At 40.0% G+C, this 16,675-nt stretch overlaps 1 long non-coding RNA gene across 1 annotated transcript in view; it reads right to left on the bottom strand.

The window, feature by feature from the left end:
• Window positions 1-105, bottom strand: part of LOC140642479 (uncharacterized) — a 39,161-nt gene extending 39,056 nt beyond the window's left edge. The window contains exon 1 of the long non-coding RNA XR_012038899.1: window positions 36-105. This is a non-coding gene — a long non-coding RNA (uncharacterized lncRNA). The remainder of the gene's footprint in view (window positions 1-35) is intronic.
• Between the last annotated feature and the right edge of the window lie 16,570 nt (window positions 106-16,675).

Genomic DNA, 16,675 nt, shown 5'->3' with positions numbered 1-16,675 from the left:
TTCTTCTCTAAACATTTATAGCAAAGAACACTTACCTCATTAAGTAGACTTCCACTATCACTGCTATTATCCTTAGCACGTCTAAGATGTAGTCATAGATGGGCTAGACCAAAAGTAGAGTCTAAAATTAAAACAACTTCATTCTCATCCAATATTATCTCTTTAGGTCAAGACTGAAGCACATGTGTGGAGCATAACAAAAAAGAACATCTTTAATCTACTGTTGTAGAACTCTCATTCAAAGTTTTTGATCTATAGAACAAAGCAGAATGTACCAAGACAATTCGGGATGTTATGTGATGGATAATTTGCTTAATCTTGTTGGGAAATGAGAATAAACACAACTGCCAATTCCCATACCTATTGTTGATACAATGGGAACCCATTGCCAGATAGACTGAGACAAGGGTGATTGATTTTAAGGAAAAGTCACAAACCATTGTTTTCATATTCTGGAATTATAAATTGAAACAATCTTTCTTAGTAATACATATCAAAAGTCTTTAATATGTTTATATATTTTAATCAAGTAATTCCATTCTGTAATTTTATCCCAAGGAAATAATCATGGCAGAAACCCAAAATTTAGCTTCAAAGATGTTCACTGCAAGAACTGTTAATAATTGCAAAAACCAGAAACAGTTTTAATAGTCAGCCATGAATCTGCTGATTAAATAAGTTTTGATGCTATGCAATGCTGTTTTAAGACTCTTGGATTTCTCTTCTAAATACTTATTTTTTTCCTCAGTACCTCATCTCTTCGTCTTTTTTGTTCTGCTTTTGGGAGGATTTCCTCAACTTTACCTTCCAACTCTCCTGTTAAATTATTTCTCCCATCAAACATTGTATTTCCAAAAGCATATTCTTATTCTCTGCCTATTCCTTTTTAAATAGTGTCCTTGTCTTGTATCAGGGGTACAATATCTTCTCATCTCCTTGAGATATTAATCTTGGCTTTTTTTTTTAAGTTTTCTTCGGCTCCCTTCATTGTCTCTCTTTATCTGTGTTCCTTTTTTCTGTTTATTTGTTTTGGACTCTGGTTTCACACAAAGACTTCTCTCACATAACTGATGACCCTTGACTGAAAATTTGTATTTAAACACTGATTAGAAGCTCTCTGGAGCAGGGGCAGGAGAGGGGGTGCCTGGGTGGCTCAGTCAATTAAGCATCTGACTTGTAATTTTGGCTCAGGTCATGATCTCATGGATCATAAGATAGAGCCCTGCATCCACTCCCCACTCAGCAGGGAGTCTGCTTGAGATTCTCTCCCTTGGTTCCTTCTCTCCCTACTATGCTCGCTTGCAAGCTCTCTCTCTCTCACTCCAAAATAGATAAGTAAATAAATATTTAAGAGTGGGGAAAAAAGCCTTCTGTGTGTGCACACAGAGCCTGTCCATTGTACAATTTGTTGAAGGGTCATGGGGTCATACTAGGTCATACGTGTAAATTCTCTTCTGTGGATAGGTCAGATTTCCCTCCAAAATCCTGTTTAGAGTTTTAAGCCTGGCTGCTATCATCCTCGGAACCTAGCTGGGGGCTCAGAATTTTACCATTAACCTCTATGACATTTCATTGTTCCCTACTTTTAGTGTGATTCCTTACTACCCGCTGGTGAGGTACCTTGTGTGCCTGAGTCCAAAGACCTCTCCAGAAAGTAAAGCTCCTATCTTATGCCAAGGTGAGGAAGAAATAGTTGCTTGAATGCATGGGGTGGAGAGGATCTAGCGTTCTAAACACTATTTTGTTAAAGACTTTATTCATTTATTCATGAGTGGCACAGAGAGAGAGGCAGAGACACAGGCAGAGGGAGAAGCAGGTTCCATGCAGGGAGCCCAACGTGGGACTCGATCTTGGGTCTCCAGGATGGGGCCCTGGGCCAAAGGCAGCGTTAACCGCTGAGCCACCAAGGCTGCCCCTAAACACTCATCTTAAAGACTTTGAATCATGTACCTCCACCTAAAATGGAACATGATAGCTCTGATTCTACAGGGGAATTTGACTAGAAGAATCTGATTGCTTTTAACTGGCTTTCCCACTGTGGGTTTAGTTATCAGATTTTTTCTGGTTTTCTTTTTTTTTTTTAATTTATTTTTTATTGGTGTTCAATTTGCCAACATACAGAATAACACCCAGTGCTCATCCTGTCAAGTGCCCCCCTCAGTGCCCGCCACCCAGTCACCCCCACCCCCCGCCCTCCTCCCCTTCCACCACCCCTAGTTCGTTTCCCAGAGTTAGGAGTCTTCCATGTTCTCTCTCCCTCCCTGATATTTCCTACCCATTTCTTCTCCTTTCCCCTCTATTCCCTTTCACTATTATTTATATTCCCCAAATGAATGAGACCATATAATGTTTGTCCTTCTCCGATTGACTTATTTCACTCAGCATAATACCTTCCAGTTCCATCCACGTCGAAGCAAATGGTGGGTATTTGTCATTTCTAATGGCTGAGGAATATTCCATTGTAAACATAGACCACATCTTCTTTATCCATCATCTGTCGATGGACACCGAGGCTCCTTCCACAGCTTGGCTATTGTGGCCATTGCTGCTATAAACATAGGGTGCAGGTGTCCCGGCGTTTCACTGCATCTGTATCTTTGGGGTCAATCCCCAGGAGTGCAATTGCTGGGTCGTAGGGAAGATCTATTTTTAACTCTTTGAGGAACCTCCACACAGTTTTCCAGAGTGGCTGCACCAGGTCACATTCCCACCAACAGTGCAGAGAGTTCCCCTTTCTCTGCATCCTCTCCAACATTTGTGGTTTCCTGCCTTGTTAATTTTCGCCATTCTCACTGGTGTGAGGTGGTATCTCATTGTGGTTTTGATTTGTATTTCCCTGATGGCAAGTGATGCAGAGCATTTTCTCATGTGCATGTTGGCCATGTCTATGTCTTCTTCTGTGAGATTTCTGTTCATGTCTTTTGCCCATTTCATGATTGGATTGTTTGTTTCTTTGCTGTTGAGTTTAAGAAGTTCTTTATAGATCTTGGAAACTAGCTCTTTATTTGATACATTATTTGCAAATGTCTTCTCCCATTCTGTACGTTGTCTTTTAGTTTTGTTGACTGTATCCTTTGCTGTGCAAAAGCTTCTTATCTTGATGAAGTCCCAATAGTTCATTCTTGCTTTCTTTTCTTTTGCCTTCGTGGATGTATCTTGCAAGAAGTTACTGTGGCTGAGTTCAAAAAGGGTGTTGCCTGTGTTCTCCTCTAGGATTTTGATGGACTCTTGTCTCACATTTAGATCTTTCATCCATTTTGAGTTTATCTTTGTGTATGGTGAAAGAGAGTGGTCTAGTTTCATTCTTCTGCATGTGGATGTCCAATTTTCCCAGCACCATTTATTGAAGAGACTGTCTTTCTTCCAATGGATAGTCTTTCCTCCTTTATCGAATATTAGTTGACCATAAAGTTCAGGGTCCACTTCTGAATTCTCTTCTGTTCCATTGATCTATGTGTCTGTTTTTGTGCCAGTACCACACTGTCTTGATGACCACAGCTTTGTAGTACAACCTGAAATCTGGCATTGTGATGCCCCCAGATATGGTTTTCTTTTTAAAATTCCCCTGGCTATTCGGGGTCTTTTCTGATTCCACACAAATCTTAAAATAATTTGTTCTAACTCTCTGAAGAAAGTCCATGGTATTTTGATAGGGATTACATTAAACGTGTAAATTGCTCTGGGTAACATTGACATTTTCACAATATTAATTCTGCCAATCCATGAGCATGGAATATTTTTCCATCTCTTTGTGTCCTCCTCAATTTCTTTCAGAAGTGTTCTATAGTTTTGAGGGTATAGATCCTTTACCTCTTTGGTTAGGTTTATTCCTAGGTATCTTATGCTTTTGGGTGCTATTGTAAATGGGATTGACTCCTTAATTTCTCTTTCTTCAGTCTCATTGTTAGTGTATAGAAATGCCACTGATTTCTGGGCATTGATTTTGTATCCTGCCACACTGCCGAATTGCTGTATGAGTTCTAGCAATCTTGGGGTGGAGTCTTTTGGGTTTTCTATGTAGAGTATCATGTCATCGGCGAAGAGGGAGAGTTTGACTTCTTCTTTGCCAATTTGAATGCCTTTAATGTCTTTCTGTTGTCTGATTGCTGAGGCTAGGACTTCCAGTACTATGTTGAATAGCAGTGGTGAGAGTAGACATCCCTGTCTTGTTCCTGATCTTAGGGGAAAGGCTCCCAGTGCTTCCCCATTGAGAATTATATTTGCTGTGGGCTTTTTGTAGATGGCTTTTAAGATGTTGAGGAATGTTCCCTCTATCCCTACACTCTGAAGAGTTTTGATCAGAAATGGATGCTGTATTTTGTCAAATGTTTTTTCTGCATCTATTGAGAGGATCATGATTCTTGGTTTTTCTCTTGCTGATATGATGAATCACATTGATTGTTTTACGAGTGTTGAACCAGCCTTGCGTCCCAGGAATAAATCCTACTTGGTCATGGTGAATAATCTTCGTAATGTACTGTTGGATCCTATTGGCCAGTATCTTGTTGAGAATTTTTGCATCCATGTTCATCAGGGATATTGGTCTGTAATTCTCCTTTTTGGTGGGGTCTTTGTCTAGTTTTGGAATTAAGGTGATGCTGGCCTCATAGAACGAATTTGGAAGTACTCCATCTCTTTCTATCTTTCCAAACAGCTTTAGTAGAATAGGTATGGTTTCTTCTTTAAACGTTTGATAGAATTCCCCAGGGAAGCCATCTGGCCCTGGACTTTTTCTGGTTTTCTGAGTTACTATATCCGTTAGCTATTGTTATGTAACAAACTACCCCCCAAATTCAGTGGCTTGAATCAATAATCATTTATGATTACTCATGAGTCTTTAAACAAGCTGCATGATTCTTTTGCTTTCAGCTGGGCTTCCTTAGTCATGTGCAGTCCAACGCAAGTCTGAAAAGTCAGTTTTGTCAACCTTGGCTGAGTTTACTCATAACACTTGCAGCCTTGACTAGGACAACTGTGCTGACTCAGTTCTGGCCACATATTCTCTCATCTTTCATCAGATTAGCCTGGAATTGTTCATGGCAATTGTTCTGTCCCTAGATTCAGGACAGAAACCCATAGACTCTTTGATGGTTAGGCTGGGACTGGTAAAATTTTACTGTTTCTAGTATTGGTCAAAGCAAATAACAAGACCACTTCCCATTCAAGAAACAGGGAATAGACTCTACCTCTTGATGGTACAGGCTGTAAAGTCACATTGCAATGCACATAGATAAAGGGAACAAAAAAGGAATGTAGTTATTTTTGCAGTTAATCTGTCACAGTTACCTCTGATTGGTGAGTTTTTCTGCACCAAAGATGCTGATGTCTCTCGCCAGCAACTGTTTCTGATCTCATCTTCGTTGTTGTGCCTTGTGCCTCTTTACTCCTTTATTCATTTATCCATTTATACACTCAATATTTAAGGACTCACTAGGATATCAGGCACTGTCCTACCAGGTGAGAAGATAAACATGAATAAGGTAGTCAAAATCCCTGGCCTCCCCTCATAGGGTTTATAGTCTAGTGAAAGGAAATAGATAATAAACAAAATTCATAAATAAATTTTATGATTTGCCCAACAGTTATAAATCCTATGGAGCAAAGAAGAGCAGGGAAGTGACATAGGGAGTGTGGGGCATGTGTATTCTTAAACTGGATCATAATAGTTATTTTGTGAGACTTGAGGAGGAAATAGAAGGAAATGTGCATGTTCTGTCTGCTAAATTTAAGCTGCAATTGTCCCAGTGAAATATCATGCATCCATTAAAAATTATGTTACAGGAAACTATTTAACTTCCAGTAAAGATATGTTAGAAATCTGTTTTCAGACATCTTCCCTACTCCAATCACACAACAATGATACAATTAAAAAGAAAAAAAAAAAAAAAAACAGGCAGCCTAGTCACATTTAAATAGAAGATCAGCAGATCTTTGTAAATCACAGACAGAGCAGAAACATAAACCAGAAAGTAGGGTGAAGTTGTAGACAGTCTGGGACCTGGGTCAGGTTCACTGCTCAAATCCAGAGACTGAAGTATGGTTTCCGCCCTTACAAAAAGACTAAAAATGCTTCAATTAACTACTTCCTGAGGCTGTGCCTTACTTATGCCCCCTTATTTATGATAGTAGGAGAATGCAGATATTGCCCCAAATCCAGCACCAAGTTACCCACATGCTTGGTGATAGGATTCTCTTTTTTAATATCACCACAGGACTGGAGCCCAAACCCCAACATAAGACCTGCTTCTGCATTAAGGATCCCTGGAGTATTGGATGGAGGTAACCACACAATGACTACTGAGGGTGGCATGAACCCAGAGAGAGTGAGAGCAAAACCAAGAAATAAAAAGTAAAAGGACACTCTAATTCAAGATGAGCCTATCTACCAAAATCCCAAAACATATGAGGAAACTAGAAGAAACAGAGATATTATTTTATTTTGATAAAATCTACAGTTAAGAGATGATTATAATCAATGCAAGCAAAATAAAATCAAACTACATAAAAATAACTTTAATATATGTATAGACAATCTCCAAAGTACAATGGCTGGACTTAAATGATTTTTCCATTTTAAGATGGTGCAAAATAATACACATATAGTGTATTATTTCAGATTTTGAAGCAATATGTGATATGATACTCTCTTGTGATGCTGGGCAGCAGCAGTGAGCCACAGCTTCCAGTCAGCCACGTGATCACAAAGGTAAATAATTGATACACTCAACTATTGTGTATCCATATAGTCATTTTTCTTTTCACTTTCAGTACAGTATTCAGTGAAGTGCATGAGATATTCAATACTTTATTACAAAATAGGCTTTGTGTTTAATGACCTTGCCCAACTATAGGCTGATGTAAGTGTTCTGAGCACATGTAAGGCAGGCTGGGCTAAGCTAAGCTATGATGTTCAATGAGTTAGGTGCACTAAACGAATTTTTTACTTTTGACATTTTCAACTTACCAAGGATCTATCCAGGCATAACCCCATCCTAGGTCAAGGAAAATCTCTGTTTATGGCCCTCGGAAAGATAAAAGGAGTCATAATAACTATAAAAAGAATGAATGCACTCGGCTATATTAGTGAACAAAATAGAGCAGAGAAAAAAAAATCCCTGCTCTTACAGAGCTTCATTTTAACAGGGGGAAAAAGACAAATGATATATCAGGATCCCTCCATGAAATCGATTGCACACTCAAAATGGGTGAATGCGTATAGTTCAATAACTCTGTACGGTGTATGATAAAGCACCCAAGGCTAGCAACAGGAGGAAGTTATTACCAGAGGCTTGAAAACAAAACACAGCATTGCAGAGAGGTGAGAATTCAGAAGTTCCCACAAACTTAGAAAAAGACTGATTGTTACAGCCTTGGCAATACGTAGCCATGAGAACCAGTTTTAAACCAGTTCAAATGATCCTCAAAAACTCAATTCAGTGAACATACTTTTGTAAGGTAACCACTGTCAGACACTCATCCTGAAAGTCAGCCTCCCTCTAGAGAACACACCTCTGAGACTCAAGCAATCAACAACAGTCTTGCTGAGCAACAATACAGAGGCCAACCCTCTAGAGCCTCTGAGAGTCCACCAATTCTCAACTTCTTGCTTCTCTAAAACCCTACATAAGATCAGTAGTTTGCCTCGCTTCAGGACGCTGTGCTGACCAGTCCAGTCTCCTCTGACAGAGGAATTGAAGGAAATACACACCCTGAACTCTCTCTCTTTCTCTCTCTCTCTCTCTCTCTTTCTCTCTTCCCCACACCCAATCTTTTGATAGTGCCTTCTTGGCTAAACTGAACTAAAAGTCAGAGAGCAAAAAAAAATAAAAAATAAAAATTAAAAAAAAAAAAAAAGTCAGAGAGCAAGAAAGATTTGTTGAAACTGCCCACAGATTGCAGCTCCTCAGGGCACAGAGTAAGGTAAGGGTGAAGAAGGGACCTCAAGGAGCAAAGGAAATTTCCAGCGTAATAACAAATAAGTAAATTATATAATCAGTTAGAAGATAATAAAACAGGGGCACTTAGGTGGCTCAAGCAGTTAAGCACCTGCCTTTGGCTCAGGTCATGATACCAGGGTCTGGTGAATGAGCCCTGCATTGGGTTCCCAGCTCAACTTCTCCCTCTCCCTCTGCTTATGCTCTCTCTTTTTAAAAAAAATAAAATCTTTTTAATAAAAAATATATGTACCCCCTAAGAAAACCTTTTTTAAAAAAGAAGGTAACAGAACAGAAAAAGGGAGACTGTAAGACTATAAGCAAAGGCGGGGCGGGGGGAAGACTGAAGTTTCAAGAAGGATTTTCAGAGTAGATTTCACTAAGAGTCACATTTGAACGAAGACTTGAAAGAGGAGAGTGAATTCACATTGGGGGGAAAGGGGAGTTTAGGCAACTTGGACAAAAGCTCTACAGCAAGGGTATGCCCGGCATGCTCAAAAACAGTGTGGCTGGAACAGCACAAGAGAAGAGGAAAGGAGTAGGAATAACATAAGAGATGAATTGGGAACCCCATCATGGAAGTTTTTGGACTGAAAAGATCTGGGCTTTGTATGAGTTTGCTGGGGATTCCATAACAAAGTACCACATGCTGGTTGGTTTCAACAACAGAAGTATATCTTTTCAGAGTTCTGGAGGCTAGAATTCCAAGATCACGGGGTCAGGAGAGTTGGTTTCTTCTGAACCCCCCTCCTTGACCTACGGATGGCTGCCTTCTTGCTGTGTGTTCACATGGTCATTGTTTGACCCGTGTATTATCTTGTGTCCTAAACTCCTCTTCTTTTTTTTTTTAATTTTTATTTATTTATGATAGTCACACACAGAGAGAGAGAGAGGCAGAGACACAGGCAGAGGGAGAAGCAGGCTCCATGCACCGGGAGCCTGATGTGGGATTCGATCCTGGGTCTCCAGGATCGCACCCTGGGCCAAAGGCAGGCGCCAAACCGCTGCGCCACCCAGGGATCCCTAAACTCCTCTTCTTATATGACTCCTGTCATATTAGATCAGGACGCAGCCATATCATCTGATTTTACTTTATCACTTTAAAGGTTCCAACTCCAAATACAGAAATACTCTGAAGTACTTCAACATATGAATTTGGAGAGGCATAATTCAGCCCATAACAGGCTTTTACTCTGAATATGGGGAGCTGCTGGATAGTTTTGAACAGATGAGTGCATAATGTGATTTATGTTTTAAATATTCACTCTGACTGCTGTTTGGAGCTTGGGCTCAAGTGGAATGAAGATAAGACTGGAATCAAGGAGGCTGATTAAAAGGATATTTCAATAATTGAAGTAGAATGTGATGGGGACTTGGTCCAGAGTGGTAGCAGTAGAGGTGATAAGAAGAATCAGATTCAAGATACATTTCTAAGGTAGTAAATGGGATTTCCTAGTGACTGGGATATGGAATGTGAGAGAAAGGCCCAAACAACAGGAAGAATGGAACTGCTACAACAATTGACATTGGGAAGCTACAAGAGGAACAGCCTTATGGAGAAAGACATAAGAGTTTAAGTTTAAGAGGCATGTAAATGGATAAAGAAGATGTGGTCTATGTATACAATGGAATATTTCTCAGCCATTAGAAACGACAAATACCCACCATTTGCTTCAACGTGGATGGAACTGGAGGGGATTATGCTGAGTGAAATAAGTCAATCGGAGAAGGACAAACATTATATGGTCTCATTCATTTGGGGAATATAAAAAATAGTGAAAGGGAATAAAGGGGAAAGGAGAAAAAATGAGTGGGAAATATTAGGAAGGGAGAAAGAACATGAGAGACTCCTAACTCTGGGAAGCGAACTAGGGGTGGTGGAAGGGGAGGTGGGCAGGGGGTGGGGGTGACTGGGTGACAGGCACTGAGGAGGGCACTTGATGGGATGAGCACTGGGTGTTATTCTATATGTTGGCAAATTGAGCACCAATAAAAAATAAATTTATTAAAAAAAAAAGAGGCATGTAAAGCCTGAGCTGCCTACTAGACATCCAAGAGGAGATGCCAATAGGCTGTTGAATATATAAATCTGGAGTCCAGGAAGGAGGTCTCGGTAGGAGAAATAAATGTAAGTCATCAGAACATAAGTAATATTCGAAGCCATGAGACTAGATGAGGTCAGCAATGGAGGGACTGCAGAAGAGAGGAAGCCAATAGTTGGGCGTTAGATCACTCCAACATTAAGGGTTAGAAGGAAAGGAGGAACTTGCAAAGGAAACTGAGAAGCAGGTTGAATACACAGAGGATGAAGAGAGTACTGGGTCCTTGAAAACAAATGAAGAAAGTTTGTCAAGGGAAAGAAGAAGCTACCACGTGAAATGCTACTGAAAGTCAATGTTCAGATTATTATAATCTAAGCAAGACCCTTTGATATTATCCTATAGCTCTTGAATATCCCGTTCTATTTATTTGCTTTTTTTCTCTTTGTGTTCCAGTTTGAGCAATTTCTATCAGCTTACCTTAAAGTGCACTAATTTTTTCCTTAACTGTTTTGAGTTTATGGATGAGCCCATTGAAGGAATTCTTCGTCTCTATTACTGTTTTCCATTTATGTATTTACACCAATTCTTTTCCTATTGTTTCCATCGCTAAGCTGGATTTAGCCATCTTTTAATGCATGCTCTCCACCTTTTTCATTATAGCCTATAATGTATTAATCACAATTATTTTAAATTCCCTGTTTCAGGCAGCCCAGGTGGCTCAGTGGTTTAGCGCGGCCTTCAGCCCAGGGCCTGATCCTGGAGACCCAGGATCGAGTCCCACATTGGGCTCCCTACATGGAGCCTGCTTCTCCCTCTCCCTCTGCCTGTGTCTCTGCTGTTCTCTGTCTCTCTGTGTGTCTCTTGTTAATAAATAAATAAAATCTTTTTAAAAAATTCCCTGTCTCATCATCCCAACTTCTGTGTCATATGTGAGTCTGGTTCCATTAAACATTTTGACTCCTCACTATGGTGTGTGTGTGTGTGTTCTTGTTTCTTTGCCTTGCTATTTTTTGTTGAAAGCTAGACATCTAAGGCTGCCAGTTTTTATGCCCACGTAGGGACATGCATTTCTTTCTGCAAAGTGTTTAGTAAACCTAGTCAGGACTTGAGCTGAGTTTCTGATTTGTTGTTGTTACAGTTACCGTCAATGCACCACGAACTTTAAATTCCCCTGATACCACCAGTGTTTTGGTGGGTGCTGAACTGTAAGAGGTTTGTTCCTGAATGTGCCCACACAGCTTTACATCTTACCTTTTCACTGCATCTCAGTATTGTTACTGGTTAATTGCATAAGCACAGTCTTATTTAATTGTAAAATTGTTTGTTTGTTTTTTTCAGCCTGGTTTTGGAACCAGGGGAAGAATATCTCAGTTGTTCTGCTCAGTCTTCAATCTTAGGCAGATACCATGTCCCCTGGATTTCCAGGACAGGGACATTGCAGTGATCCTATCCCATCCTCAGCTTAGGGCTGGGACCAGCTCCTATTCCCACTTCTCCCCCAGGAATAGACATTTTTTGCAGCTGCCTGCCAAAGTTACAGTGGATCTCTCCAGTGCCCTAAAAGCATAGTATAGTGACTTACTGTTTTGTTTCATGTGAGATATAAGGGAGAAGAACTTTGTGCCTTTTTCAAGGGGACACCTGTTTCCCTCTACAGGTCTACACCATGATGGAGGTTTTCTTGGGATTCTCATCCTGCCCCCAATCTTTTTTATGAGTACTTGGTGAAGTCTTTAGGGAAGAGCTCTGAAGTGAATTCCTCTTGTGCCTGTGGCCCCTGTGGCTATATATTCTCTAACCAGCCACATTCAGCCTTTAGCAATGTGTTAAAAAAAATATCTTAGCCAAATTTTACAACCAATGGGTATGCTGCATAAACAAGTGCTTGACTCTCATTACTTTCCACAGGCACTTGTCTTTCGTTAAGGTTAGTTGATGGCTCTGTGATCTTATTGCTCTGATGGGTTTTACATTGGTGTTTTTGTGGTTGTTAGAGTGAGAATGATGTTCTTTCCAGCTTCCTACATCCTACACAGAATACAAAAGTCCGGTGTCATTAGTCTTAAATTGTGTGACTTCAGGCAAGCCTTTTATTCTCTCTGGACCGCAGTTATAGGAACAGTGTGCTAAAATCTCTAATGTCCCTTCCAGCACACATATTCATGGCTTCAACAAAGGAAACAGCTTCTAGAGAAACTGCAGTTATATACTTACTTCATTATTCCCTATCACAGCTGCATCAGCTAACTGTATAGAAAGTAATAGAATATAAGAGAATTCAAACTCAAATTCCATATAATAATTTTTACCAGCAGTAGACCTAAAATCATAATATGGCCTGACTTCCTAGATCACCCCCTACTCATTAGCTTCAAGTCAACAAACCATTTTCAATTCAATGAGTAGCATAGGGATTCTGGAACTCATTTTCCCCTTAGTTAATTGTCATCTCTAATAATTATTCTCTTTCATGCTGAACTCTGTGGCTCCTTTAACACATTCTTGGATGGTCCACTAATCTCTCAAGTTCCCTTCTTCCCATGATCTTTGGCAATTCTGAAAAAGCCTAGAAGTTATTCCTGCCAGAAAGTATTTGTGTCTCCATAATTCTACTGGTCAGATTGTGGAGTACTTTATCTTGAGGGTAACTGTTGGAAAGGCATGAAGGGTGAAAGTCCCATGTACCATATCCACCAATTTCACAGCCTTTCTGAGTCTAAATCACAAGGGGAAGTCTAAAAGGTAGTCTTTTCCTTCTCAGATATTCCAATTTGAACAAAAAGAGTTTTTAAATCTACAAACTGGTCCAGGCAGAAAACAGCTTCACACAGTTCCCAAATCGTTGACTGTTGTGTGGCAATATACACATGGCATTGATGAATCCTTGGCCTGGCCTTGCCTCCAAGTCTCATACAATTGATTACTGGATTTTACAGACCAGAGTTGGCTACTACATAGAAGCCATCATCCTAGGCTCTGGAGAGTTTTGCCTCATGCCTGTCCAGCTGTTCCTTTTCTATTTATTTTTATGTCTTACTCAAGCCCCTTCTCTTTTGTAATTGATGACTTTCCAGCCTTAATGTTTAGCCAGGGGAATTAACAGATAACCCAAGGCAATGATTTCATTGCTATGGACTCAAAACACTACCATTACAGAATTTTATGGTTTCTCCTTTCTAGATTCCTTTCCAATGGAGTGTGAAATCCAATGGTTGTTAGATGGCAGGAAGCTGAACTGGGCTCAGGGCTCTGGACACAGTGACAGCTTATTGGCACAGCTTTGCTACCTAGAGAATGAGGGAGCCACACACTTTCCCTTTGGAGAGGCCTCAGTGAAGACAAGTTTTATAAAATGCCTTGACACTCAATTGGTTTGGCTTTTTCTTTCAAACAGTCCATTATGTGCTGAAACAATGTTTCCTTTCTCTTGATTTATATAACTTGTTTAAGATTTATAAATTTCCTGGACCAAAATATCGTGACCTATTTAAACTTTTTACATCTTTTCTATACTGTCTCTACCTCATGACTCCCAGGCTTCTCTTTTCCCAAATTTACATCCAACAAACTAAAGATGGTGACTCTCCCATAGTAGAAATCTCTCTACCATAGAAAGTAGACTAGTGAATCACTGAGAGACCAGTAAGTTTTATCTCAACCTAGGACTGACATAGTAAACATTTGGTTCAGTCTACTCTATAATGTCTAATGTAGAGCGACTGAATACATTCTTTCATGCGACCCTTCCACATGGTCCATAGAACATACACTCATGATACAGCCAAAGTGAATGGGAGGAAGAGGATCAGATCTCACACACATTTCCCAACAGAGGTATAGGAAGTAGGGATTCCAGAACTTGAAATGTGCAGAGCAGAGCCCTTGTAAGGGTGAGACTAGAAATACAAAGCAGAGAAAAAGGATTAAGAAGGAGCAAAAAAAAAAAAAGGGGTATTTTTAAATAACTACTATGTGACTGACAGTGGAATGCATTGACCTTCATCATTAAAAGACAGAGTGAAACTCAGAAGTCAGGCATATCGGTTCAAACCTTGGCTCTGCCTCCCATCGGCTGACAACCTGGACAAGCTACCTAACCACTTCATGTCTCAGTTTCCTTACCTTAGAGGGTTGATGTGAGGATTCAATGAGGTAATATCAGTTAAGAGCATAGAACAGTGCCTAGGAGAGTAAACAACCAACATATGCTGGCTATTATTGCCAATCATCACATTGAGTCAAATAATTTATCACAGAATCAAGAGAGAAAGTGTTTCCATCCAAGACATGAGCTGCTCATTTACTCACTTACTCAATAAATATTTATTGGACACACTTTCTATTAGAGAGTCTCTCTTCTAGGTGCTGGGGATATTGCAGTCATCAAAACAGATGAAGCCCCAGGTTATAAGCAGCTTTTGATCTAGTACCCTGGGAAGCTGACTCCTTGGAAGGGAAACACTTATATATTCCTTTGAAATGAGAGAGTTTTGTGTGAAAGGGAGAGAGACTGAAGATCTAAGTTTGAGAATCAATGTAAAATTAAAGCATTCAGTAATTTATGAAACACCATAGTTAAGTATCGCGACCAAGAACACACAGCTCGTAGGTTACTTTTTCAATTATAGCCCCTAATTTACAAAGACCCTTGGTTTACTGAGATATCTGAAAGGCCAATTTATCCAGACAAGACTGTCCTGTTGCTCTTTCTGATTCTGCCTTCTTTTTGAGTCCTTTGAGACCTGGTTCTTCTCCTTTCTTATTGATGGTGTGAGTCACCTCATATCCTTTCAGTCTTCTCCCTACCCTTTTAGGTTAACAAGAATTGGTTCTGTTACTTATGATCAAAAATATTAGCTGATAAATCTTTAACAACTCAAAAAGTATTGAGGGCTCTGCCCTCATGCCTTACAGGAGTGAGGAAGAGACCCAAGATGAAACTAGAGGCAGATGAAGTCTTTATAAGTATTAAAAAGAATGCTAAGCTTTACTGAAGAAAAACAGAAAACCACTAAATAATTTTAAGCATGTGTATATTATTAGTCAGGATTCTCTGGCAAAACAGAACCAACAGTAGGTAAATAAAAGATAGATAGATAGATAGATAGATAGATAGATAGATAGATAGATAAATAGATAGATAACTTATGAGGAATTGGCTTATGCAACGAAGGATGCTGAGAAGTCCCCAAATCTGACAATCTTCCCTCTGTGCAAACTAGAGACCCATAAAGCTTGTATCTAGCTCCAGTCTGAACCTAAAGGCCTCAGAACCTGGAGTGCCAATGGTCTGAGTCCTAATCCAAGAGCAAGAAAAGACTGATATCCCAGCTCAGCACTCAGGCAAAGACAGCAAATTAATTCTTACCCAGATTTCATTCTATTCAGGCTCTCCCACATTGGGGAAGGCACTCCATTTTACTCGGTCTACCAATTCAAACGCTAATCTCATCCAAAACATCCACACAGATACACCCAGAATATAATATTTTACCAAATATCTGGGTACTCTGTGTCCCTGTCAAGTTGATACATACAATGAACCATCACAGTAAGTGAAACACCAAAGATGATTTTAGAATTTCCCTTTGCAAGTACTTAGTGATGACAGCCTGATTCATAAGGAAGACCAGTCTTTGAGCTCAATCTGCAGAGCAAGCACTCTGCTTATTAAGATGTGTGTGTGTGTGTGTGCGTGTGTGTGTGTGTGTGTGTGTGAGAGAGAGAGAGAGAGAGAGAGAAAGAAAGATATAGCTCTGGGGATGATATTTGGAAGGAGCCAGAGGTCTCCAGAATAGACCCATGGTGGCTGTTATGAAAATGCAATTCTCAGAGTGCCTGCTGTGGGTGAGTAATTGGCACATAGCCTCAAGTGCTGTGCTCTGAATCTATTACCATGTTCAAACTAAGGCCATACTTCCCATGATTGCTCTCAGTCAATGACAGAGTATAGCAAAAACATTAATGCAGACCCATTCTCGCAAGACATAGGACATGATGGCAGTTTTGACTCACAGACTCCTTGTTAGCCTAGTAGAAACTTTCTTAGAATAGCAGACTGATAAGAAATGGGCAGAAGACATGAACAGACATTTCTCCAAAGAAGACCTACAAATGGCCAACAGACACATGAAAAAATGCTCCACATCACCTGGCATCAGGGAAACACAAATCAAAACCACAATGAGATACCACCTTACACCAGTCAGAATGGCTAAAATTAACAAGATAAGAAGCAACAAATGTTGGCAAGGGCACGGGAGAAAGAGAAACTCTCTTGCATGTTAGTGGAAATGCAAGCTGGTACAGCCACTCTGGAAAACGGTATGGAGGTTCCTCAAGAAGCTAAAAATAAAACTACCCTATGACCCAGCAATTGCACTACTACATATTTCCCCAAAAACACAAATGTAGTGATCCAAAGGGGCATCTACACTCTACTATTCACAGCAGCAGTGTCCACAATAGCCAAACTGTGGAAAGAGCTGAGATGTCCATTGAAAGATGAGTGGATAAAGAAGACGTGGTACATACATATACAATGGAAGATTACTCAGCCATCAGAAATGATGAATACTTAGCACTTACATCAACATGGACGGAACTGGAGGGCATTATGCTGAGTGAAATAAGTCAATCAGAGAAAGACAATTATCATATGGTTTCATTCATATGTGGAACATAAGAAACAGCACCGGG

Source organism: Canis lupus, chromosome 11 (genome assembly GCF_048164855.1).
Source record: "Canis lupus baileyi chromosome 11, mCanLup2.hap1, whole genome shotgun sequence".
Lineage (NCBI taxonomy): Eukaryota > Metazoa > Chordata > Mammalia > Carnivora > Canidae > Canis > Canis lupus.
Note: the sequence above shows the minus strand (reverse complement) of the source record. Positions and strands in the feature narration are given on the sequence as shown.